This window comes from Syngnathus leptorhynchus, chromosome 2, assembly GCF_054491065.1.
Source record: "Syngnathus leptorhynchus isolate UIUO chromosome 2, UIUO_Slep, whole genome shotgun sequence".
NCBI lineage: Eukaryota > Metazoa > Chordata > Actinopteri > Syngnathiformes > Syngnathidae > Syngnathus > Syngnathus leptorhynchus.
The window spans coordinates 1,486,075-1,513,168 of NC_141196.1; the positions used below are offsets into that span (position 1 = coordinate 1,486,075).

At 45.2% G+C, this 27,094-nt stretch overlaps 1 long non-coding RNA gene across 5 annotated transcripts in view; it reads left to right on the forward strand.

Annotated features, from left to right (window-relative positions):
- The window catches only part of LOC147059990 (uncharacterized), a 132,417-nt gene that overhangs the window by 24,704 nt on the left and 80,619 nt on the right, over positions 1 to 27,094 (forward strand). For 2 of the 5 annotated variants that reach the window (XR_015068704.1, XR_015068701.1), the window contains exons 1-3: positions 16,637 to 17,366; positions 18,353 to 18,571; positions 20,513 to 20,648. This is a non-coding gene — a long non-coding RNA (uncharacterized LOC147059990). Of the gene's footprint in view, positions 1 to 16,636; positions 17,367 to 17,391; positions 17,558 to 18,352; positions 18,572 to 20,512; positions 20,649 to 27,094 lie in introns of those variants that run through there. The other 3 variants (XR_015068702.1, XR_015068706.1, XR_015068705.1) reach the window with 3 other exon arrangements.

A 27,094-nucleotide genomic window follows, 5' to 3' on the forward strand; every position in this document is an offset into this window, starting at 1 on the left:
TTGACAGGCTGTGTAAAAACCACAAGTTAGATTCATCAAAACGGCGAGAATGGTGCTGGTGTGGTAGACCCAAGTTTTTGCTGGGGTCCATTTCCACTTAAATGTGCCAGCCGAGCGATGTTAGGTTTTGGGCTGCTATAATTGGACGCCAGATGATCAACCAGTGTGGGTAGATGCTGTCTTCCAAGCTTGCCAACGAGCTCCTTTTTTGAAGTTAACTAAGGCCAGTCGGAAGTACTAGTTAGGCTCAAGGACAACATGAGTAGCCCGGGTCTGTTATGAAAATAGCTCACCCAGTGATGGGACACTGTGACTTACTGAGAAGAATTAAAATAAATAATGAATAAATCAACATAAAAATGACAACTTTAAAAATAATAAAAATAAATAAAATTTAAAAATTACAACTTTAAAACTATAAATAAGTCAATAAATAAATCAATACAATTATTTCTTGGTTGGTTGCCAGCCAATGACAGAAATAGTAATATTAGTAAGTAATATTTTTCCACTGTTGTCAAAGCATGATGCTGATTAGCAATGTTTTTCCACTGTTGTCAAAGGGTCCAGTATAATGTTTGATGAATTCATCACGGAGCCCTCTTTAAGGTCGTTAAGCACGCTCGCTCTCCAGCTGCCCATCCAGCTTTAATGATGGCGCGTGACGCTGGCGTGACGCCGGCGTGCCGAGTCGTTTGGTTTTGCCTGGCGAGATAATGGAGCGCCCCGTCGGCCACACGCAATTTGCTCATCCCAATTTAAGAGCGCTGGCCATCACGGCCGCCGCCGTCACGCCCGCTCTCGGATCGAACAATCAAAGCGCGGCAGGACATCGACTCAAACCAGTTGCTTGTCATTAGCATGCAAGGAGTGGCTACGCTAACAGCGTGCGGTGGAAATGCAAAGCAAACATTGTCGGAGCTTATCGGGATTTACTTCAGGCTTCTTTTGTTGCCTAATGCAAACAATTGCTCAGCCCACTAAACTATTTATGTTTTCCTACAACCAAAAACACAACACGCGAGACAAGCCAGCGGATTTTACCGCCCGAAAACATTCATTTGTATGTAAATGTTTTTTGGGGGGTTGCCTTTGCATTGTTCATTTAGGGAGAGCTGTTATTTAACTTTTTAAGTGCTATGCATTTTTTGTTTGTTGACGAACCATTGATTCAAGATGATTTAAAAAATAAATAAATAAATAAATAAATAAATAAATAAATAAATAAATAAATAAGACCTTAAAAGTGCTTGCTCCATATGCAGCAAAGACTCTCCATCGCCTCAGCTAACAACCCAGGCTAAAGTTAGCTTCTTCCAACACTCACTGCTCGTCTTGCAAATGTATTTCCTACGGAAGAGGATTAGGGCCAGTGAAGAAAAAAAAACGAGGGGTGACAGGATTCTGACTTTTTTTCTCAGAATTCTGACTTTAAAGTCAAAAGTCAAAAATTAATGTTAAAAATCCGTAACATTTCCGGGTCAAAGTACAATTCAAACTGCCTGTAACCACCTAAATAATACCAGAATTTACCAGTCAGAATTCTGACTTTAAAGTCAGAATTCTGAGAATAAAGTCAGAAATTGGGAATTCTGACTTTAAAGTCAGAATTCTGACTTTATTCTGAGAATTCTGAGAATTCTGAGAAACTTAAGTCAGAATTCTGACTTTAAAGTCGGAATTCTGAGAATAAAGTCAGAATTCTGACTTTCCTGCCACCCCTCGTTTTTTTTTCTTCACTGGCCCTAATCCTCTTCCGTAATTTCCTCATCCGTCCTTGACACCCAAAAAAATTAAAAACAGGCTCAGGCGGCATCTTTTGAATTTTCAGTGGTGGTGGGGGCAACTCGGGGAATCAGTGTGGTTATGCGGTGATTATTTCAGAAAGCCGGTAGTGGCTTTTTTTGGGTTTAACTGTGGTTTGAATCCCATGCGAAAATATCGAATGCAACATTCGTGGCGACCCATCACATCCTTACATCATAAATCATGCATTTATGTGGCACGGAGAGGTGTCAGCTCGACTCCTTTTCATGCACGGCCATTGTTGTCACTAAAGCGCATACCTTATTTATGTTTGCATCCCACTTTTCGCTCGCCTCATCACAAGGAGTTAAAGAGGCCAATTACATCGCCCGGATTAAACGTCAAATCCTCGAGCATGATGAGAACCGATGGCAATATCCGCCGCGGGGTATCCTAGCAACCGTCGCTTCGCCGATACTTGTTTGGGCATACGACAGGATGTTGTTATTGTTGCGATGGCAGCCGCAAATATGGGAAAAGAAGATGCCGGGAGGCTGCGCGGGGGCTGAAGTGGGGGGGGGGGGGCAAGACGTATAAAGTGAGAGGCTTGAAGTGGAGACGTACTGATTAAGTGCCAGAGTGGTGGAAGCATGGAAGGCTCTACGAGGAATTAGGCAGCTTAGGGGGCATTATGTCAGTGTACACAGGATTTTGTGTCCAAATGGGGATTACGGCCTTTCTCTTTGAGAAGGAAAATGCCACCTTATAGGCAAAGGGGGAGACGCCCTTTGTTCTTCAGGCACCTATCAAAGAACCCCCACCCCCCCAATGTTTTTGGGAGAAGGCGGCCACTTGATCCGCTCGCCCGGGAACTGGAATGGGATTTGCCGCAGCCGAAATGCATTCTTGTTGCGTACGTGGGGGCGAGCCGGACCGGTGCGTAGATGCTGAGAGCCACAAATGCAGCGTGAGCATGTGACGCTGACAAGGTCTGACTGGGAGGAAATGTCTATGTGTGTGGGGAGGGGGGGGGGCGGGGGACTCACTCAAATGTACGTACTCCAATATAGTGGTGTTTTTTTTTCGGTGGGGTAAAATAAGCTTTGACGCTGTAAAAGTTGGGAAATGTGCCCAAGTCATATTTCATCATGCTATCTGCATGCTAGGAACGGCAAGTAATTCATCATCCCAAAAGGTGTTGGGTATTTTTTGTTGTCTAAAAATGGCACTGGATGTGATCTGTAACAACATAAATAATAATAATAATAATATAACATATATAACAAATTACATGTAATATATTATAATAAATAATATAATAATAAAATTTAATTAATTTAATTAATTTAATATAAATTAATATAATATAAAATAATGTAATATAAATTAATGAGCCCGTGTTACATAAACGACCATCTCATGTACTTGAGTTCGTCAGCCACCTTCACATAAGGTAAGCGCATCGAGAGCAAACAAATCGGTGCTCCGCTCGGAGAAAAAGGCGCCGTTGCCAGCGCTGAGCGATTGAAATTCCCATTTGGCGCCGCTTTCCATTCAAAGCACCGACTGAGAACTTCTCAGCCATCCCCGGGTTCGTGTCCTTCAAGTTGTGTGAAGCGTTGGCGTCGGTGTCTAATCTGACTTTGTCACTTTTTTCGCTTTTGGATCTGACGCCATTCGCTACTCCCGAAGGGCCGGGCCACGGGAAAGTCACATCGGCTCCAACTCAGTCGAGCAAATGAAGGTTTGGAGGACGACGTGACTCGCCCCCGTCCCGGCCGTGACTCATATGAACGGAGGCCCCGGCGGGTATGTTGTGACGTCTCCGCTATCCTCCGCCGTCCTTCCCCGCCTGTGTCAAATAAAGTCATCGCTCACGCCGCTGGCCCGCGGGAACGCAGACAAGGCTCCCTTTCTTCATCGCAATGATTCCCCCCCCCCCCCCCCCCCCCCAACTGATCATAATAGACCGCATCCATTTTTTCAAAAGTTGAAATTCTCTTCACCGCCAAGTGTGCAAGGACGCCATCAAAGAGAAACTGTTAAATAGCCCAATTTTTGTAGGGACTTGGTGGAATGGACAGGTCAGATGTTTTTCTGACCTCGGTTAGCGTTTCTCTCCAACTTCTGCAAAGTTCTGGCGTTGCAAAGTCGGACATGATAGTTCATCGTGATGAATGGTGATACCACCGGTCACGTTCTAATTAGCGGGCTTTCATATCTTGACGAAACCATATCAGGACGGGACAGCATCACGGAGCCAATCCGACTTGCGGGCCTGCTAATAATGCTAAATTCATGGCACGTCTTGAGATGAATGACTCATCAATTTTGCACGGCCGATCATTAGCGCACGCTTCATTAGAGCCCGCCAGCTGTTCTGTGAAAGCCCGATTCCTAATTGATGGCGGCGCGATCAGGCGTATTCTCTGACACTCCGTCCTCATTTCATCCAAATTACGAGCTCGCTCTCGGAATGACGGCGGGCCGGCGCGCGGCATATGTCCGCGCCGCTCGTCCGCCCGTTAATCCGGGCGAGTCAACTTGTTGCCGCCTGGCGCCAAGCGACAGCCGGCCCGGTGTTTGTAACGCTAGCCAGGAGGGATTATAGCGAGTAGGCTTTAATATCTGATTTTAATTAGCAGTTTAACACAGTCATTAGAGAAGCGGGGGATGCTCAGGATGCGCATAAATATGCCGGCGAGGCCGAGAGAGAGAGCGGAGAAAAGGTGACGGCCGAGCCGACGACTATAAATATGCGAGATGATTTATTGATTTTTTTTGTCCTCTCAGGAAGTTGCTGTGCGACGCAACACCACCTCGCTGCTTTTCTCCCCCCCAACCTCTCAGGAAAATGCCGTGATGCAGATTATAATCCTTAAACTGCACCTCGCTGCATCTTCACGTGGTCCCGCCCGCCCAGGCCTGCCACTTAAGGATTTAGCCCGAGTGGATCCAATGTGTGAATAGCGCGGGGTAAAAAGATTATGGCATTTTAACCCCTGGGAGGGAGGGAACCCCTGCACTTTTGCTCCCAGCGTCGAGGAAGTCGATTTTTTTTTTGCTATTGTGTCTGCGCGGGAGTGTTGACGGTGTCGCCAGGTGGCGCGGAACTCGGAATTAGCAAATGGGACCCTCGGTGGAGTGGCCGGGTGGTCAGCTGCTAACGCGCTAATGCTGTTTTTGATCTCTTTTTCTTCGTTCTCCTCAGAAACACACACACACACATAGGTGGACACAGACAAACAGACACGCAAACATTGACACACACACAGACAGACACATGGACAGAGACAGACACAGACACACATAGACACAGACACACACAGACATAGACACACAAACACGCAGACACACACACAGAGACACACGCACACAGACACACAGACACACACACACCTCTCGTCAGTACTGCCAAACTGTCTGCATCGAGAAAATGCATTCAATCCACTTTCAATCACCTCGATTTAGTTCAGGGGCAGCTCTCACTTTTGTCGGCGAGAGTTTGAAGCACCTCTCGAAGCACTATGGCGCTTTCCAACGCCACAAAAAAAAAAAGACGATGTCTTTGCAATTGCGATTGATAATGCGGCTGCCTCACTGCTAAAAATACAGTTAATGACCCTTTTGGTGCATTCTTATTTGTTTGGACACGTTCTTTCCCTAAACAGCAATTCCAAAGATGGCATTGAGTCATTTTGTCTGAAAAGTAACAGCCAAAGCGCTTTGTGAAAATCCCTCGTAAAGCTACTTAGCGCATAACCGGAGAGCATATGCTCACCACTTAAAGGAGAAACATTAACGTGCACTATTAATAAGTAGAGGAAAGTGAGAACAAAAAAAACAAAAAAAAAGGGAATATACTCCAAAGAGTCCATTAGGCCGCTGGCTGGCGGATGCATGGGAAGATTAGCAGCGCGAGCCGAGTCCTTTGTGTCCTAAGTCAAAGGAATGAGTGACGGCCAGACGACGAGAGCCGTCGCGCCAGATGTCGCCAGTCTCTCATCGTATGTTGTGTCGCAACATGGCCGCCCGATGTTACGTATGCGTTCTTCGGCATTGTAGATGGGGGTCAGAGGGCGACGCCTCAAAGGCTTTCACGTGGAAGCATTAATCAAAGGCGGCATCGCAGACCTCGACTTTAGTAACATTGCCGCGTTGTTTATTTTTTCGCTGGCATATTTTTTGTCAGAATGTTTGAAAAGCCACGGCCTGCCCGCAGGCTGGCTTGAAAGGGGGAACGTTAGTCAAGGTAAGGCATTTTCATTTCAGACGGAAGGCCACGGTGCTTTTCAGAGGCACGCAATTAAGGAATTTTTACAACATTAAATCAAAAGATTAAGGTCAAGGTAACATCAAAAGAGATGAAATAAAATTTGCAAACAAAAAAGGAAAATCATAGGCAGGATATTTATATATATATATATATATATATATATATATATATATATATATATATATATATATATATATATATATATATATATATATATATATATATATATATATATATATATATATATATAGATATATATATAGATATATATATAAAAAAAATTCTTTTGAGTTTGACTTCCTCTAATATAAACATGTTTGTCTAAGTTGTAGTCTGACACCACACCGCTCCAAGTGTGTCATTTGGCGGCTTGGTGCTAAAATGCCGCTGGCTCTGTAAGTGATAATCACTTTCGGGATAGTTGATGGTAGATCTGCTCCAATTAGCTACTTTGCGCATGCTCATACGTTGCAAGTCTGGTGAAATGGTGAAAAAAAAAGAAAAAAATGCACGTCTCCCTTAAAGATGAGTCCCCTGTGTTGTTGTTTTTTTGGCCTTTAATCCAAAATGGCAGCCACCCTCCTCACTGAGCTCACCTTTTAACAGCGCTATAATTAGTTTTAGCCCCAGGTGTCTGCTTTTGTGGGCCACGTCTTTCCCGAGAATCGAACCTGTCTAGCAAACAGAAACAAACTGCGCCGCGTGACTGGGCTCGTTTGTACCCGGCCGCCCCCACCTCACCATTGCTTATCGAACATCCGAGAGGGGAGGGGTGGAGTGACGGGTTGAGGGGTGTGGGGGGTTTTCAATTCGCACCAGACGCAATGTTTCAAGACAACTCGTTTTTTTTTCTTCATCATTTAAGTTGTCTGGCCGCTAATGTGCCCACGCGTTCAATTAAAAAGAAAAGTTGAAAGAGTAATTGAAGGCAAAGCCTGCCCGCGCCAGAACAATGCGAGCGCTAATGCGTCTTGGCAGCGGGGATACATCACATTAGTTCATCGCAAGTTGACCTCGGAGCAGGACGAGTCAGAGAGCGAACACCGGAGACCGCGACAAAGCTCCGCACTTGCCGCTAATTGTGGAAAAGAATCGACCGCCTGATTGATAACTCTTTCCAAAATGAAGGCAGAAATGTCAGGATGGAGAAAGTCGACAGACACCGTCAGCAATGGCCGCTAATGGTGCGCCACGGCAAAACTTGGCATGTAGCCATTTTGGCGGCCGGGGGGAAAAAAAACAACATCTGTGACATGTCTGCCAGGTAGAGGAAACAAAGCAATTCCGCAAGTCATTTGAGCCCAGTCGGTGACGCTCGGATGATAATCGTCCTAGAGCGAGCGAGAGACAAAGAGAGAGAGAGCTAAATTTCAAATCCGAATTTTCATCCCAAAATATTTGCTCCATTTCTGCTTCAAATTACAGGCCGTCCATTCCAGCGGCGCTTTCCTCCGCAGATAAATATCCCGGCGGACATGGTGGATGGCTGGCTTTAATTAACCCCGAATGGCCATAAATGTAAATGTCAAACGTTTTTTTTTTCGGGGGCGGAAAGCAGCACGTGGGCGGACCCGGTACCGAAAGGACGCTCGTCTTTTCCGCTTCTCCAGCAAGGCTGACGTTTATCACAGCAGGCGGGTTAAGAGTCCGATCGGCGGCTTGTAGACGGACACGGTTTGAGTTTCAAGTGGTCTCTTAAGATAATGGGTCCCCGCTGTAATTGTCGCAGGAGCCGTGACACGTCCTGACCCATCCTAAGACATCTGCTGATTGCGCTGACTAGACCGCCGCTGTTTTTGCTTGATTCAATCCAGTCCTTTGTTGTTTCTTTTGTTGGCGTTCTCTGTGTCTCAGCATCTCTCAGGGCCTTGTTTTCACACCCACGTTGGGATGGGATCGGCGCCGTTACCTCAAATCAGTTTGGGGAGTTTCAGACGGTCAACTTACCCAAGGCCTTTTTGGTTTTTTTTTGCTAGCCACCGCGAGACTGTTTTCCTGCCGTCCTCCTCCTTCCCCCGCCGCCATTGTTTGAGCAAGGTTGGTTTTTTTTCTGTCATGTTTTATCGGTAGCCGTGCTGAATCCGAGCGAGGCCCGCGAAAAGGTCAAGAGTCAAATGAGAACTGTTAATATCGCTCGCTTGCGTTTGCTGAAATGAGTTGGCGTGGTATTTGCAAGATGTTTTTTTCTTTTTGAACCTGAATGATTCACGAACAAGTAGATGTTTTTTTTTTTTTTTTTGTTTTGTTTTTTACCTGAAAGATTCCGAAACGACGAACAGGCAGACAGTTTTTTTTTTTTTACCTGAATAATTCACGAACAATGAACAGGTAGACAGTTTTTATTTATTTTTTATTTTTTACCTGAATGATTCAGAAACGACGAACAGGCAGACTTTTTTTTTGTATTTTTTTTTTACCTGAATGATTCAGAAACGACGAACAGGCAGACATTTATTTATTTTTTTACCTGAATGATTCACGAACGACGAACAGGTAGACAGGTCTGTTTTTTTACCAAGGTAAAACTTCCAATTGCTCCTCTCACAAAGAGCCACATTAATGAACGGTAAGTGAAGGACAAGTTTTATTGTTTCACGCTAACGCTGGCAACCTTTCTAGCAGATGGGGGGGGGGGGGCAACGTCTATATCCTGTATGAGTAAAAGCACTTAAACGTCAGAGCACTTTAGTCAGTCTAACGCAAGGAAATTGACTGTGATGTCATCATAAATCCAAAAAGGGCCCAGCTTATGATTTGAAACAAACAAGTCTGACTTTGTCATAGCTTTCTTTTGAATCAATTCACAATAGAAGTGATGCGGTGGCGCTTTAGACATGGAGCAGGTCAAGGACCACATTTGGCAACTGACTCAAGGGAAAAACCTCATTTGGGTAAATTCTTCGGACCTTGAACAGAGCCTCGGCTCTGTGGAGCGACATTCTGTCTCGTAATTGTGGATCCAGTGCAACTTGAGTTTGGGAATTCAGTTCAAACTGATTGCTGAGTCATATTATCATTCTCTGATTTGATCTTTTACGAAGGAACCGACTTAACTCTGATATGTCGCTCGCTCGCTCGCCTCCCTCTTCCGCGTTAACGGCCAAAAGCATCCCGATCGATGCGTTTTCTAATGGGGCCTCCTAGCAGAAAGCGGGGCAGGGCGCTAGCTTTTCATTACGCACGGCAGATTGCTACGTTCAGTCAGCGCACTCGGGCCTTTCCCGAAAAGAGAGCCACGGAGCATAAAAAGCCCGGGCGAGACTCATCCCATCCTTGGATTGCCCCGTGACGGCTGTCAACTAAGTCACATGGCGGTAAAACAAACATCTTCCCGCCTTTCCGCCACTCAAATGTCCCGCTCCTTCCATGTTAGCGCAAGAGTAGCTAGCCATGGCTAACAGCCGTCATGACTGCCAACAGCAGCATGCTGAAAGTTTGATTTGGGCTGGTGCTAACATATCTGGACTGGAATAAAAAGAAAATATTAGCATTAGCATTATCACGCATGAATGACTCCAAAAGGTGTTATGAAGAAGCAACAGGCCATGAGAAGCTGGCAGCTGTAAGATTTATTTTAACGTCTCGACAAGAATAAAGCAGGTGGTGTTTAATTACGCAGGGCGAGGGCGGTGTGAAACATCTTGATAACAACGCAGAGTGATAACCGAGTTCCTCGTCTCGCCGTCGGGTTACGTGGCGTCTTGCTGTTCTATTCTCATCGTCGAACGGGATCCATCCGCAAGTGTGTCTCACCTTGATTGGCTTAAAGTTGGGATTTCACGGCTTCTCGCCGGCTAATGCGAAAACACGCTTTGACATTTTTTAATAAACCATGTATCGTCCGCGTTCACATTGTGACAACTACAGAACTTCATTAACAACCCCAAAATGGCATCTTGTCATGATTGCGTGAGTGCTATACAGGCGCCCCCTAGTGGCATATAAAAGGATCACAATCCATGTCATTATTTAACTTATAATTTGATGGCTTTTCAGAAATTGACCCAAAAATACACGTAGCATAAAAATATGTAATCATGTCATTCTTTTGTGCCAATATCTTTTGGAACAGTTCACAAATATTGCCTGACAAACTAGCCAAATCATTTTAAAGCAATAAGATTGAACGGTCTCGCCACCCGATGACCATTTTTTTTCCAAAAAGGACGTTTTTGATCATCTCCGACATACGACTCCCTCTATAGATAAAATTTTGGTGCACAATGCTTGCTGTTGAGTTCAACCAATCCGAAGATAGTTCTTCCTCGTATCCGTTTGGTGACTTGTTTGGTTTCATTGACATGGCAGCACTTCTAGCTGAGTAAATATTTTGTAGATTATATTTCGGTTTGATTGAAATTGTGTAAACATTCTGGACACCTATATTCTGTGTAAAATGATTTAAGAGTTATTTTTGTCAAGGAATCCGTTTTGATGAAATTGTAAATTCCTTTGTCGGTTCCGCATTACCTGTTGCAGTAATATTAACGTGACACATACCGGAGTGGTAAAAGTGACTATGATTGTATTGTTACTCTCGCTGCAGGTGAGCGATCACTCCGTTCGTTGCCGGCGTGAACGTGACGTCTTGCTGCATTACAGGGGGCGTTATGACTCATTGTTGGTCATTTAATGTTCTCTCTTGCACTTCAGTACATTAGCTGGTAACAATGTCAAATGCACTTTTTGATTCAAAACATTTCTGTGGATACAAAATGGGAAAGACTATTTCTTTCAGATTTTAGACCAGTGTTATTCCCTTCAATTACAGCAATACGTTGTATTTAATCTATTTTTGGATTAGATGCACAAAGAGTAAAAAAAATAAAAATAAAAAAAAAGAAGAAGGAAAAAATACAGGGACTGATTCTGTAATCACTACAGAGTGCGCGCTCTTGCTACATCACACAATAAAAAGGTGTTTGTCCTGACCCCTGACCGATTTGTTCACCTACATGAGTACCTGACATCGATCTTAAATCGACAACACACACGGATGCTGAAATCATGCATGATAAACAAATCTAACCTTCACACTACTTGAAGCTGGCCAGCTAACAATGTCCATGAAATGAAGATGCAAGGCGAAGGAAGGGAAAAAAAAAAAAAAAGCCATCCCTGACCTCAACCCCACTGAGAGCTCTAAAAAAAGAGGGTAGGTGCTTTACTTGACAACTAGATAGAACTTTGTTTCATTTCATCTCCATCATGTGATTTTTTTTTTTCAATTCCGGCATCTGACGTCCAACATCATTTCCAGTAGGCTAAAAAGAACAGTGCCCCCCACACCCCCCCCTGTCCCTCCTTCCCAGCCTGTAAGGAAGAAAAGATTGTCTTTGGAAAGGGGAAAAAAAAAAAAAAACAGCAACTATGGCTATATTTCCGTGTGTGTGCGTGAGCAGGCTTCCCGTGAAGATAACAAGCGTGTGAACATCTCAGCGCCAAGTGACTCTCCGTCGGGGAGACGACATGGCGTTCCTGTTTCTGATCCGTCACATACGCTCGCGGCAAACGCAAACTTGCGCTCCGAGTTCCATATTGAGCCGACGGGAATTAGAATTCAGAAGAGATTAGCTACGGAAGTAGACGACACACACACACACACTCAGCCCGGAGCTGTGTTTTGAGGCCCCGCCCCCGCCCCTCCATTTAACATTAGCTTTCCATTGTAGCCTTTTAAGCTCACCCTTTTTGTTTTTCTTTGGCCGTGCACCAACCCCCCAAAAAAAAAAAAATCAATTCACACGCTAGTTGCTGACAAATACACAAATGCACATTGTTTGATGCACTTTAGCGCATTCATTGAGCGGCACCAGTCAATATTTTCCTGAGCTGTAAGTCACGTGAGTGCGTACGCAATTTAATGAGGACGGGTGGGGCGCAGGGCCTTCTCTGCTTCAGACAGCTCGCATCACTCACGGGATGTAGATGTTGATGGATTATTGAATACCTACATGATAAAGTTGCATCATTAAAAACAAAAAAAAACAGCCAGGTCCACTTTGTGTGTTGCAGGGTTGCTATCGTTACGGATTGTTAATTTTGTTTTCAATTTTCTTTTGTAAGTTCATTTAGTTTAAATGAGTTTTTAGAGCGGGGTTGATATTGTTTTGAAAATGGTTTTTAGGTTGGATATCAGTTTGTTTGTTTTTTTTTTTATGTATGTTGAGTGCCAAAAAGAGTCTTTCGTTGGTACAGACGGTAGCGCTCTCATTTAATTATTCTATTAACACAAATGTTTTTTTTATTTTTGTTTTTTTCAATTGTTTTCATTAACTATAATAACCTTGGCGAGTGAGTGCACTTGTTTTGTGTGTGTGTGTTGTGAAATTGTGTTTAAAGGAGCAAAGTTAATAGCCTCACGTTTAAAAGCCACAAGCCTTATAAAATAGCGAAACAGAGAAGGGGAAAAAAAAAACACATCCACAATAAGAATTCTAAATAGCTCATCAATAATTAGAAGCGAAAATTAGATTGGCATTCAAATCCCCAAGCGGGCTAATCACATCTAATGTTGATGTTTTGCTCTTTCCACTTTTGTTCACTTACAGAGTCATCAAGAGTCCAAAAAGCCAGCCGAGTGCAAAACCTCTGCTTATTGTCTCGTTCGATAGCGGCGCATTAAGTCGGCGCTTGCTAATTAATTTCCATCAAGACAGCCGCTCGCACGCTCGATAGTCAATTTTTAAAAGCTATAGACTGGATAGCATGTGGCCTTGTGCAACGCTAAGTGCTCCGCTTAATAAGCCAAGCTGGCTAAATGCGAGATGCAAATGTCTGCATTGGCAGCGGCAACATTATTTGAGATACTCGAGTACAACCGGGCTTTGACTATGAAGTGCTGCTTCCGCAAGTAAAATTGCCGTCGTTGCCCCGGCGGAGGATGCGCCCACGGTCGTCATAGCGACAAACTTTGCTTTCATGGCGTCGCAAACACTTTAGGAGGACCAAAAAGCTACTTTTTACAAAGTGTCTCTAGCGATTTAAGATTTTTTTTTGCGTTTGGATATTATTTACAAAAAATAAATGACAAACTAGAACGTCTTCATTGTTGAGTCAGACGTGGCGAGATGACCTATTGACCTTTTTTTTTTTTTATTCACTGTCACAGTTATGACATATCCAAACAAAACGACAAGAACAAAAACAGCTTTGAGACAGCATGGAGAAGACGGGTCGGGTCGGGCCGCCCGTGGCACTAATGATGACATGCGGTTGATAATCGGCGGGCCGCTCCCTTCCTCTCGGCCGGCTCGCCAGGTGACAGGCCCGCCGGCTAACGAGCGTCGAATACGCGGGGACCTCGAAACCGCACCGCGCTGCGAGGGAGATCATCTTTTCCGTGTAACAACAACAAAAAAGCCGGGCTTATTATTTGGCAGACGGGTCCCTGGAGTGGAAAATTAGCTCCGGCGACAATTTGCTACTTAAAGGATGAGCGTGTAAATGAAAGTGTGGGAAAAGCAATCGTCGGCCGCGTTGACGGACGGCGTCGCCCAAGCGGGATGGTTGGCTCGCTTGTGAAGTGACATAATTGTGTTTGTCATACCTGCTCGTATTCATCCGTTCAATTGCGGCAAAGGTCTCTGTTGCACTGCGGGAAGAAAAGAATAATTGTGGCCACAATGAAGACGTACACCTGCACTCTTGTGAAATGATCATTTATGGGCCACGGGAAAAAAAAAAAAACGAACGTGCACAACATGCACCAATCAGACGGACGCAATTTTGATTTTTTCGTCCACAAACACAAGGGAGGTGCTCCTGAGACCACAAGGTGACTTTTAATGCGGCCAATTATTTATGGTGATAATAGGCGTGAAAATTATTCGTTCCCCTTTTTGCGATGACTAAGTATTGATTAGTTGGCCTGTTTTTTTAATTTTTCCTCCTCCAATGAATCGTTTCTCCCTGCTGGAGCGGGTCCACATGTCGGCGCCGTGCGGGATGTCTGCCCCCCCCCCCCCCCCCTCTGACAAGAGGTTAACTCCTTCAGTGCCATTGACGGTTATCGACGTCAAAGATCTCAACTGGGTTGGCAGTGAATGAGTTGACGATGACCCCACGAGAAGTCTCGCTGTGTTACTTCCTCGCATCATTTGAAGCGGGAAGCTGTGAAAAAGATGCAAGAGTTGTGTGCTCCCTTACTGTGCCCCAAAAAAAAGTTCTTTGTGAACGCCGGCGTCCATCACGTCTCCTCTTTGTTTCCAACAAGCACAACGTGACCTCGCGGCTTTGTAATGCAGCCATTGCGTCCTTTCCCGCCCGCCCGTCTTTTATGCAGTTCCCAACAAATTCAATTGTACATTGTGATTGCTTTCATTGATTCCTACATTGCAGCCCCGTCCCGCCGGACCCTCGTCAACTACGGATCGCTTTATTCCCCCTTCACACACCTCACTGCTCTCTAATAACACCCCCCCTCCCCCCCTTTGGCGAGAAACACCGTGTTACCTGCGATCTCCGCCGGGACGGGAGTAATATCAGAAATGCAAACCAGGTGAAATCTCAGGACGAGCCTCCCGCTAATTAATGGGACGTTCGTCGTTTAGGGGCGGAGAAGACGAGCCTCGCGGAGACGGGCTAGCGTGGAGGAGATGAGTGCTGAGCAACCAGCTCGTGGGGATTGAAGGCATCCTTTTCTTGGCAACTGATCTTCAGTCCATGTAATTAGACGGGGATGCTGTGGTGGGTTGGGGGGCAGATTTTCTAATCCAATCAGTAATGGCCGTCCGGAATGTATGTCGGAGGGAACGCAACATTCACCGCAGAGAACGAGTTTAAAGGACGCACACAGCAGTTGCTATGGAACCCGTTGTTACTCTGTGCAGGATGGGGTGGCCGGTCCGTCAAAGGATATCAATCTATATAGAGCTCTCTCTTGATGGGAGAGAAAAACAAATAGGGGATGGTGGGGGGTTGGGTCGACTCCGCTACTGTGATGAAAGGAAGCAAGATGTGCAAGACGTTTCTGAAAGAACGCAGAAAGGCGCACGCTCCTTTTATCCATTCAGCGCTCCGCTTGAGATTCAGCCTGTGAGGCAGAACGGGGGCAAGGGAGCACCCATCCTTGTTTCCTTCACATGGCCAGTCGTCTCAGACGGCTGCAAATTGAACAGCGCATCAAGGCTGACCATTCAAAAATGCGCCCCCACCCCACATATGCTGCCCATGGGCTGCGATGTAATGGAAGCCTTTTTGTGATGCTCTGATGCTGCGAGCTGTAGCTCGGGGGTCAGCGGAATCATTTGCATTATGGTGCGTTTGACTTTAGTGATCCTTCCCAGGCAGACCAATGCAAAACAGCAAAAAAGGTTAAAGTTGAGATAGATAGATGGATGGATAGATGGATAGATGGACAGATGGACAGATGGACAGATAGATAGATAGATAGATAGATAGATAGATAGATAGATAGATAGATAGATAGATAGATAGTCTAGCGCATGAGTTAGCGTAGCACGGTGATTCTTAATGTGCAGTAAGAATTGAAATAAAATCTGTAAGTGCCGCAAAGTTACATTCAAGTGCCATCAAAAGTAACAGAAGGGAACTTCTGGACTGGATTTTGTAAGGTCTAATTCTGTGATTCTTTCATCTACCACTGGATGGCGCTTGACTCGGCACCCGTTTTAGCCTATCATGCGCTCAACAGGTGCGGCCCAGCTAATGACAAAGACCTTGCCGCTTCAAGCGTTGAATGGAACCGCCTTGTACCGGACACCCTCGCTAAACCCGAACGGTCACGTCTCGGTTCGGGTGACAACTCCGGTTCAAAGCACTCAGATAGCGGGGGGGAGGGTGTCGGGAGGTGGGCGGACTTCATCTGTCAGGCACGCTCCAAAGGCGACCTTGAGCAGAGGGTTTGATTGAGGTGTTCAAAACCCGGGCGTGAAAAAGAGGATTGATAGAATCAAGCGCGCGGGATTACTTGGCATTCGGCAGCGCAGGCTGGCCTCTGGCCTGCCGATGGTGTTGCAAATGAAGTGTCGACGCAACTTTGCGAGGAAAGACGAATGGAAATGAGAGAGCAACGGCGAGCCGCCCAAAGAGGAATAGGACGAGAAGGAAAGGTAGAAATCTTTCAAAGGTGTGCTCACTGAAGCACCGTGCAGACAATGAATACTGATGCTAGATGGAGCTCCGTTGGCTTCCCCTCAAACTTTGGACTGTAAAAGTTTCTGATGAGTACGACGCGGTTGTCCAGCGGTTAGCTCAAGCTAACCTATGACAACAGTTTGAGGACATTTATTGGGTCAAAATCGGATGAGTGGAATAGAATGCGTGGTTGGGTATTTGCCAAAATGGCGGCCAGTCCAGGTTGTCACCTTCAAAGTCAGATTTCATTTCACGGGCTTATTATGCAAAAAAAACAAAACAACAACATCGTATATCTTCTTTACAGTAACAAGGCAAGTGGAAGCGTTGCAAAAATAATGCCGCCATACATCATTCGCGTAACGTTGTGGCAAAATATAGCTTTAGCCAATGATCCGTCGACGCCGTGTTAGCGTCCGTAATTGAACCGTTCGTCACGCGCCGCACCTCATCCAATCTCCATTAGCCGTCTTTCACTCGGAGTTCACGCCGCTCAAAGGCGCCGAGCCGAGCGAGGGGACGGAGCGGCGCCCCCATTCGTGCCCGTGACCCGATTGAAAGGCGAGCGAGATGATGAGACACGACTCAGAGAGCCAAGTTGACGCTCATGTGGGTTGGGTGACAACCCCCTTCCCAGAAAAAACAGCAAAGACTGCCAAAAGACTCCATCGAGATACTTGTGTAAGAAAATGCGACGGTTCAAGTGGTGTACTTCCGAAAAACATACACGTCATGAGATTATTTTTTTAAGCTAGCACGGCACACAACTCCTCATCCCGCTTAAGTAGCATCATGACGTAGTATGTGATGACTTGCCCTTCATTACAAAAAAAATGAGCAAAAATAGCCGCGGAGAGCCGTAGCATGTCTCCACGGCGGCTCTTAGAAATAAGTGGCTAGAATATGACACAGGGAGCAACATTGTCAGGAGGAATTGACTCGGCCGAACACAAATAAAGCAGCGACTTGAAAGAGCCTTGAAGATGATGATTTCCAGATATTGCGCCCGATGCGCTTCGCGTCCCCATCCGTCACGCCGCAATCTCCTCGACGCACTCTCCGTTCCTTTCATCCGCCGCTCGCAAAATGAATCCCGCTCAGCGTCATTGTGCGCGTGACTCCCCTCATTTTGCCGTTTGGCCCTCCGCCGCTGCTAACGTCAGCCTTCATCTAGCCGGGAAACGTACGATGGGAGGATTCCATTTTGCCGGTCGAGAGGAAAAGGATAGCGGGAAGAAAAGCAACGGTAATTTAAGCAGCGGGCGGCGATGAACGTGGCCTCGCCAGCCCTTTTTTTTTTGTGACAAATCCTCAAAAGCAACCTTTGGAGTTGGAGGACATTTTTATGTCCGGACCCGTGAAATGTCAAAGTTATCCACGGCTGAATACTGAAATATGTCCTCGTGTAAACCACCGTCGCGCGTCGTCCAAGTTGCTGTGAGTCCAAAATAAAATTTCCAAAGTTTGACACTGGTTTAGGCGATAGGGAAAATGCTATCGATTCTCATAAGCTAGCACGCGGACATCTTTTTGTGGACCGAAGATTTGATCATTCTTCCGGTATCCAAATTTCTGTGAGTCCAAAATAAAATATTCAATTGCCAGAAATTTGACGCTACATAAGGTAGTTCGCGCTAGCGGAACTGTGGGAAAATGCTATTGATTATTTTAAGCTAGCACGCGGACATCTTCAAAGTTCATTCAATTTTTGTGGACCGAAGATTTGATCCTTCTTCCGGTACCCAAGTTGCTGTGAGTCCAAAATAAGATTTCAAATCGCCAAAAAGTTTGACACTCACTTCGATAGATAGCGCTGACGTAACTGTGGGAAAATGCTATTAATTTGCTTAAGCTAGCACGTGGATATCTTCAAAGTCCATGTAAACTTTGTCGCAGCGTGGACCGAAGATTTGATCATTCTTAAGGTATCCAAGTTGCTGTGAGTCCAAAATAAAATTCTTCCGGTATCCTTCGCATAATGTCATCTCAAAATTGACCCCAAACTGACGTTATTTCATTCCAAAATTTGGTGCATCCAGACTTCTATCGATGTTGCTTGCTTGCAGTATCGCGCGGTTTAAAAGTGGCAATGTTTTGCTGAAGCCTCAATTATTGTCGTGTTGAAATAGTCGCATGTTTATGTCTGCTGGACAAGCGTCACTCTTGGCAGGCACGGGGGGGGAAGGAGCATGAGATGATTCTAAACGAGTGTTCTTTTGCCTCATTTTCCAGCAAGCCAGTCCGAAGATGAAGGCGCCGCCACACACCGAAGGCCTCTCGTTAGCGGCCGAGATCGAAGCGCTGCCGAGGCGGTGGACGTTGACCCAGCCGCACGACCTGACGCCGGCGCGTAGACTTATGATATGAAGGCCCGCAAAAGCCAGTTGAGATGTGATATTTTCAACATGAGAGCCTTTCATCACCAAAAAGTGTACGTATTTGTTTTTGAAGGTGAGAAGTGTTTATTTATTTTTTAACGTCTGTATTGTCACAGCTCGACATTCCCGCCGTTCCTAATGAGCACTCGGAGATGGTGCTGCTGTCTTCAACCCAAAAAAAGCAAATTAGCCACACGCCGTCTTGTGGGAAGGACGGAACATGTGTTCTCAAACGCAGGATCTGTCACCTCCCGTCAATTATTCCGCATATGACGGGGAGATGTTTCGCCGAGTTGTTGGTATTTGAGACAAACGATGCAGCAAGCCCAACACGGATCCTTTCAAGAAGTTTCGAGTCGGCCGCAGTCGGGCACACGCAACGACTTTGAACATCTTAGACAATCGTTAAAATGTGAGCTTGGTTTTTATTGCTTTTTATTTTTCGACAGAGATAGAAAACGGACATTTGGCCAGCGCTCTACTCGTTGGCTGTCATTGTAGAAGCGCGGTTGCGGTATTAAGCCAGCGGGGGCGCTGCTGCATCAGAAACAAGTTGCACTTAAACCCATCAAAGAAGAACAGAAGAGATAAAATCATCTGAATAATCAGGTCGATTATTGGCGCTAAGACATCGGTGTCAAACCCAAGGCCCGGGGGGCCGTATCCGGCCCGCCGTATCATTTTATGCATCCCGCAAAGACAAATTTTCCATCGACTTTGTGTCGTTACTAAAATGACAAATTGTTTAAAAAAAAACAAAATAGAGATTTTTTTTATTTTTAGATGAATTTTTATTCAACCGTTTTTCCTAGTCTCTGATTTCAAAAGTAGTTTAATGGCCCACCGAAGGAAACTATGTCTACGATGCGGCCCGTGACAAAAAAATGAGTTTGACACCCCTTCTTGACAAAGATTGAACGGATTCATTTTCTTCCTCCAACGTTTTCAGTCGTCGGCGGAGTTTGGCAACTTTCAAGCAGTTGCCGTGGAATTGTCCCAAACGGCAAAATAGCATCAAAAGAGGCTGCCGAGCCGCTCAATCTATGGCGCCTACTCACTCGACTTGAAAAATGTCAAAAGTTGGCAGCGCGCGTGACAGCGCCGCAGTGCACAGCCACCTGCATGAATTCGCATCATCTGTCAGTACTGCCTACGCTCTCCCCCCCCCCCGGCCCCAGCCCGGCCCCGCCCGCCCCGGGAAGCGCGCCGGGCGCTCCCTCCTTTCCGCCCCTTCGACTTCATCCGTCACGGACTCGGCGGCGGCTTCTCCCTCGCCCGAGGCGCGCCTTCGTCGACGGCAAAACGGGCTAAGCGTGACTATTTAATCAGTCACGCTTTGGAGCGCAAACTCGCACTTTGCTGACTATCTGACTGACAAGCGTGACGACGTCAGAGTGCATTTCTCACGGCTGCCGTCAAGGCGGAGAAAACACGACTCTCCTCCGCAAATCACACCATCCGCCGGTGTGAGATCAGGACACGTCGCGACCGTCACTTCTGCTTTAATTGTGTGAATGCAGGAAGCGATCACACTTAGGTTGATTTTTTTATTTTTATTTAGGACATTTGACTTTCCTCAATTCGTTGCCGCGCTTCTTGAAAATTCGCGCGCAATTTCCCAAGTGACACTTTCAACTTAACCCATTCACTGCCATTGACGCATATAGACGTCAAAGGCGTATTTTATCTTTGACGTCTGAATGCGTCAATGGCAGTAAATGAGTCAACAGAATCCCGCCGATCCCCGTTCAGACATTTTCAGATTGTTCGATGAATTTGTAACATTTTTCATTTTAACCATGTTGCACATTTTTCACCTACACCATGCCACAGTCTTCCTTTCACCTGACATCAGCCACAACTCCCAACGTGAATGAATGCAAAGTTCTCGTGGGCATCCATTCATCCGTCCGTCCGTCCACCCATTCCCATCATACGTCCAATTTAACTCTGAAGTGACTCTAACTTCTACCTTCAAACTTTGCAAAAATGACTTGTCTCTCTTCTTTCCTAGCCCTTTCCCTTGGCGAGCGTCTTCCTTCGCCACAACCGCCTCATCCGTGCCCACGGAGGCCGGGTAGAAGGCCGACGTTTGGATTCAGATTCTCTCTACCTCGCTCTACCACCTGCTGGGCCGCGACTTCCTTTAGGTAGGGTCTGGTTTTCTTTTTTGGGTTAGCTCCAGCAGTAGCTCTTTATATCCGATAAACTGCTGCCGTGTGGAGGAATGTGCAGTTTGTGTGTGTGGGTTGGGTCAATCACAGCTGTGTGTATGATATGTTATTAATTTGTCTAGCTGTCAGTGGAAACACACTCATGGCTGTATTTATTTCAGCGCCCTCTCAGGCTCCATTAGTGAGTGGGGTTATTGCTTTTTGATTGTATTTATTCCCCTTCTGCCTTTCATATCCGCAACAATATTACCTGCATCTACCCCCCCCCCCCTCCCCCTTTCTGCCATTGTCAACATTTGACTGATTGATCTTTCAATAAATCTATTAGTTTATTGCTTTTCTGTGGTGGAATGCTGTTTCCATCCTGGGAAAGGAGAGATCGACAGCGAGATCAAGTTAGGTCTGTCGGCGGATATCGCGTTGCGCAATACTCGGTTTGCTTTCGGTCTTGTGGTTGAAAGAATTACATTGGAAGAGCTACAGGTAGACTAGTTGACTGTTTTGATCCAGTTTTATTCATTCATTCATTCATTCATTCATTCATTCATTCATTTATTTATTTATTTATTTATTTAAAAATGATTTATTCATTGAGTTATTTTGTCAGTATCACACAAAATATTTGGGAAATATTGACCTGTGCCACCCAGGGAAGAACATTTTGCTTTTCCACGTAAATCCCTATCAAGAATCACATTTGGAAAGCGTCTGTAATCTTGCACTTAGTTGCCTATTGAAGTTTTTGCAAGTTACAGTTTTGTGACTTTTTCCGACCCGCAAATCCAGACTCAGCGATCGAGTCTGGTTCGCCGCATCAAGCGGATTTCCGAGGGCGAGGCAATCAAATCGAAACACGTCTTGTTTTGAAATAGCCGCTGAAGTTCAAGTGACTCTCGATGTCTTTCTAGTCATTTAACGCCGAATGAAACATACTAAACTCTCTCGTGGGCGACATTTTTTTTTTCTGACAATGACTTTTAGTCATAGCAGGTTTGAATCAGTTGTCAGCAACTAACAAACAAATCGAGTCGGGCGCACGGAACAAAGTCGCATTTGTCCAAGTCCAGACGCTGAATTTCACGACATCTCCCTTCAGGTTGTCCTCAAGCGCAAGCACAAGCCGCTCAGACGTTAATACCCGCAGAGTGCCGGCTTTGATTGACATTGCAGACTTAACCGGAGGCGTAAATCCAAAGCGGCGCCAATGACTATAGGCTGTAAACAGCAATAAATAAACAGCGATAAACTCATCATTGTAACGGGAAGCTTGTTGCGTCGCAGTAGTCCTTGCAAGTGGGGAACATCTCTGGAGCCCTTGATAAAACGCACTTCAATAAAGTGTTGCCATGAGATTCACGGGCCTGCGTGTTTTTACTCGGCGCGTCGTTGACTCCATCGGAAAGGACGGCGGCGTGCCAGCAAGGCGCGTGAAACCTTTTGTCATTTGTTTCATATGCACTTAAGAGCCAGCAGCCAAGAATTGCGGGAATTCCTGGAAAGTATGTGAGGGATTCATCGCTGAGAGTATAATTGCTTGTCATTTGCAAAGGAAAGCAAAAGGGTGAAAAATAATAGCATCCGTTTTTTTGGCAGCTGTTTTCAACACTTTCACCAAAATCTCAGGAAGGTTGAATTGAAAGAGACAACGTTACTGATTTGTTCAGATCAGATTAGCTGGATCAAGGATTGGCTGCTAGTCAGCACCTGGCTCAATGAATATGAAATAAAATATTTTTAGCATATTTTATTAAGAATTTATTTAACAATTATTTAAATTCATAAAATCAATTGATTCATTAAAAATGTATTAAATTAATTAATGTATTAAAAAATATTAAATGAATTCATTTATTTAAAAATATATTAGAAATATATTAACACATGGGGATTAAAAAAAAAAAAAAAATCAACCCAATGGTGTTTTCTGCATCGACAAGCCAGCACGTTATATCATCAAGCACCTCGGGCTAATAACTGTCAATGCAAGGCCGAGTTTTTCATTGCGAATCTCTTAGTATCCAATTATTGATTTTTCTCCCCTGAGCTTTGATGAATGATATTAAAATCCTCACATGGCAATTTTGTTGAAAAAGGCCACAGATGGTTCTGAAGCTTGTGCAACCATGGTGGATATTTGCAAATTTTTCACATCCCCACCAGCGTCATATTTCCTCATAGCCTATTTAACTGACTTAAATGGTGTTTACTGTTTATGACTTTTTCAACTCCACAGACTGGAGAAATGTGAATGGACATGTAAAAAAAATTTTCATTCGCCACATATTTGAGCAGCGTTTGTCCTTCCGTGTCACTATGAGCTCTTTCCAATGTTTATTAAAGATTTGAGCTCTTTACTTTTGGCAGATAGCTAACCAACAGCGCCCTAGCTAACATTAGCTTTCTTATTTAGCACATGGAGAAGCAGCAATCAGGTTCTCTTTATCAGTCGACGGCGCCCTCCTTTATCTTCTGATCGATAGCTCAGTGTAATCCTATCAATGCGTCGGGCATTGCCTTGATGCCTGCCGTGCCAAAAATACACTCGCAGGCAAATGGGGTCAGATAGCAATTTGAAAGCTTCCCGGAATGGCAGCGCTTGATGAATGGCAGCCGCAAACATGCGTTAATGATCCATTTGTCTCGGACTCGTCGGCTGGTTTTTGTACTTGTTTTTTTTTTTTTTTTGCCTTTTGTTGATTTGACTCGGTCGTTCCCTCGGGTGCGTGCCATCGGTGCAAGGTGCAATTGGTTCCGCATGGCCGAGTGCGGCCGAGTCAATATCTACCTGGCGCTCGCTTAAAGACGAGGTGACCCGAGATCAGGGCGGAGATGTCAATCTCCCCAAAAAAAATCTGTCTCCACCAGGGCGATCGATAACTTTGTGAAATACAATTATAAGTGCGCAGAGGTACGGCAAAATAAGTCAATTGCTCAGCGGCTTGTTTATTGACGCGCTTAACTCAACTACGGGACTAATTAGAACTTGATCCCCTGACAATAGACACGCATGACTGAGTCTGGCTTTGAATTATCCTGACAACAGAATCGACCCAAGTAAAATGTTTTTGTTTTTTTGTTTTTAAAAAAAAAAGGGTTGATGTGAATAAAAGTGCCTTCCTGGCTCATTTGTTATGCAAGGTTCAAAAAACCCCAAATAGAAACGCTACATGATTCATAAGCGCGGATGGATAATTATCACCATCCCAATTATAAAAGGGATGCAAACAAGAGGTCTTGTAGCGAGCCAATATTTCTTGTCTGATTCGGTGTTCAAATAATTAATGAGCGTACTTTTAATCTCCCGATGGAGAAACAACGCTCCACCAGAGGAGAAAAAATTGCTAAAGCCCTGGATGGCTGCGTAGTAGGTGGCTACAAAAAAAAAAAAAAGCTAATGATGATACAGGGCAGGCCAGTGCATGTTCCCATGTAGTTGACACCCTTTTGCTCACGTGGCCCTCATGTTTTCGCCCGAAAACTTTAGTCAGCCGGCGGTGCACTGGGAATACGCCAGTGTGTCAGGTGAATCGGTGCGAGCAGTTGTTTTCCTCCGAGGGGCGGGAAGGGCCTGCCAGGCCGGCTCGTTGACTACTTAGCATGCGCACCGCTGTGTGTCTATGCGTGCGGTCTGGCTGGCCGCCGTTCTCTTGTCGTGCTTTAAAGGAGACATTTTTGTTTTCACATTTTTGTCGTCTTACCAAATCGCCCCTGACTACAAGGGGTCCTCGATTTACGACCTCCTCGAGTTACGCTGTTTGTCTTTACGACACGCGTCTCATATAAATTATTTTTTGTTATATATATTATTTTTGTTGTATTTCAGCTCATGTATTTAAAGCCTTTTTTCGAGCTAAGCGGTTATTTATTGATATTAAGATATAGTGTCTGTTTATCTATTTCCTCCCAGGAATCAATAAAGTATCTATCTATCTGGCTAGCTACCTAGCTAACGAGATAGCTATCTATCTATAGCTAGCTAGCTAGTTAGCACCCCCCTCCTCTCTCTCTCTCTCAATCACAGGAATAAAGGTGAGGAATTTTCTCTTTTTTTTATCGCTGTACTGTTTCATTTTATTACTGTTCCGACTTACACGGAAATTCGATTCACGTCGCTGCGTAGGAACGGATCAACGTCGTAAACAGAGGACCCCCCCCCCCCTTTATGTGCTCGACAATCCAAGCAGGCCTGTATTTGTCACATTAAGATTTGGAACAGCTATCACAAATAAAAAGGCTTCACGACGTCGTTTAATTTCACACTTGGTAAGAGGGAAATCCATAAGTAAATTTTCCATACGTCTCCTTTAACACGTATACATAGACTCTCATGTTCAGAGGTAGTTGATGCCAAAACAAAGAACCTCGCTGGCTTTGGCTGACAGTGTTCAAACATTTGTCCCGAATTGGATTAAAGTCTGTCAACGCTAAGCCCGATCTCACGAAAGAGAAACAAAGGGCCTCATTTGTGGCCACGTATCGTTGCTTTGGCGGCAGCATAGACTACCAGATAAATATCATCGCAATGTCAGGACAAGAAAATGAGTTGACTTTTTATCGTCACTTAACCTCTCGTAACTATCTTCCCATCACATCTTAAAAAAAAAAAAAAAAAAAGGAAGATTGGCACTGGGTGCAAATAACCAAGGGCAAGGGGGTCTTCCTCACTCGATAAATAATAGACGTACTCGGGCCTCGGTTGTAATTCCAAGCACGCGCCGCCGGTTCAAATGGTCTCAATTTTATTATCGTTGCCGTAGGAAGTTCATATCGGGTTCAGCATCTAATAGGTGTGATTGGATTCCTTCAGTCTGGCTGGAGGGAGCCACGGGTGTGAGAGGGCTGCCAGGCTATCGGGGGGTCGCTCAAACTCTTTTGGGTTGGCGCTCATCGAAAGATTCCGTCCTTGGATGTGAGGGCCACGCAATCCAGTAGAGTGTGTGTTTTGGGTCCCATCGTCGAGTCATTTCTAGATTGGGGTTGGGGTCGAACCGCTGATTGACATTGAAAAGACAAAAGACGTAGCAAGAAATCAAGACAAACCTTGAATCTTCAAGTAGCCGTTTCTTGTCCAAATGCGGTTTTTCGATCTGGCGAGCCACTACCTTTAATTGCCTGGACATTCCATGCGCATCCGATTTAAATCAAAGATAAGACCGGGTTGTGTGTTCATGTAGTCCGACATCAATTTTTTTTTTTATGTTGTCGCAGTGAATCCGACCGACGCATAACTTTGCCTCAGTTAGGAGTAGCTAGTGATGAGGCAGCGCTAAAGGTGGCATTTGCGCTCGCTGATGAGCTTGCAAATCAGGTCTCGGCCGCCGTCGCCGGGTGGGGGCACGTATTCATTCATTTGTACTTTGAGATTGTGACCATCAATCAGAGCGCAATAAATCTCCTCGCTCTCATCAATAGGCAATCGGCTAATGCACGCCGCAGATCAATTCCTGACTCGCAGGAATCTCATCTCTCTCTGGCCAGCCCGCTCCAATATATGCAAAGAAGCAAACCTGTGCGACGGATTCACGGGACATTCTGTCAGGTAAAGTCCCTCGATGACGTCTGGCGTCTATGTTCAGATCCGCAAAACCAATGAGACGTCTTTTCAGACCAAGGGTGTCAAACGCTTCGTTTTTGTCACAGGCCAAACTGATGAAAAACTAGTTTTAAAATCAGAGACGAGTAAACACTGTTCAAATTTCTTAAAAACTCAAATGTAATAAAAATTGCAAGCAATATCTATATATTTTTTTGAAAGTGAAGACAATTTGTCATTTTAGTAATGACACAAAGTTGATCCTATGTTTGCCTTCGCGGGCCACATAAAATGATATGGTGGGCCGTATCTGGCCCCCGGGCCTTAGGTTTGATACCAATGTCTTAGACTCGATGCCATCATTCAAATTTATCAAGAGTTGCAAAAGTCTCACGGCGGCTCACATCGACGGGTCCCTTTAAAGTCATGTACTTGATGGAGAAACAAAAGAAGTGATGACGAGGCCCGAGCAAGTTTTGCAGTGTTAATAAATGAAAGACGATGGTGGACCGGGACAGAAAACCAAAACGTTCCACTCGTGTTTTAAACAGAGACCGAAAGGTGACCCGATTGTGATGTTTAGCCGTACACAAAGCCACTTATCACTTCTCGCGGCCAGCAGACAGCTGATCAGCGCATCTGTAATAAGAAAAACCCAAATGGTGTTTACAAGAAAAACACATCTCGTCTATGCCGCCGACGAGATAAGGCGCAGCGGCCGGGCCGGGCCGTCCTTGGACGTATTGACAGGCGGAGATTAAAAACACATAGGCCCGGCCCATTAAGCGCACGGCAAACACGGTTTGTGACTTTACGGGTCACGCCGTGGAGATACGCCTCAGTTGCCCTTGACTGCCTCGCCGTTTCCTCAAAGGCAATCATAGCGGCG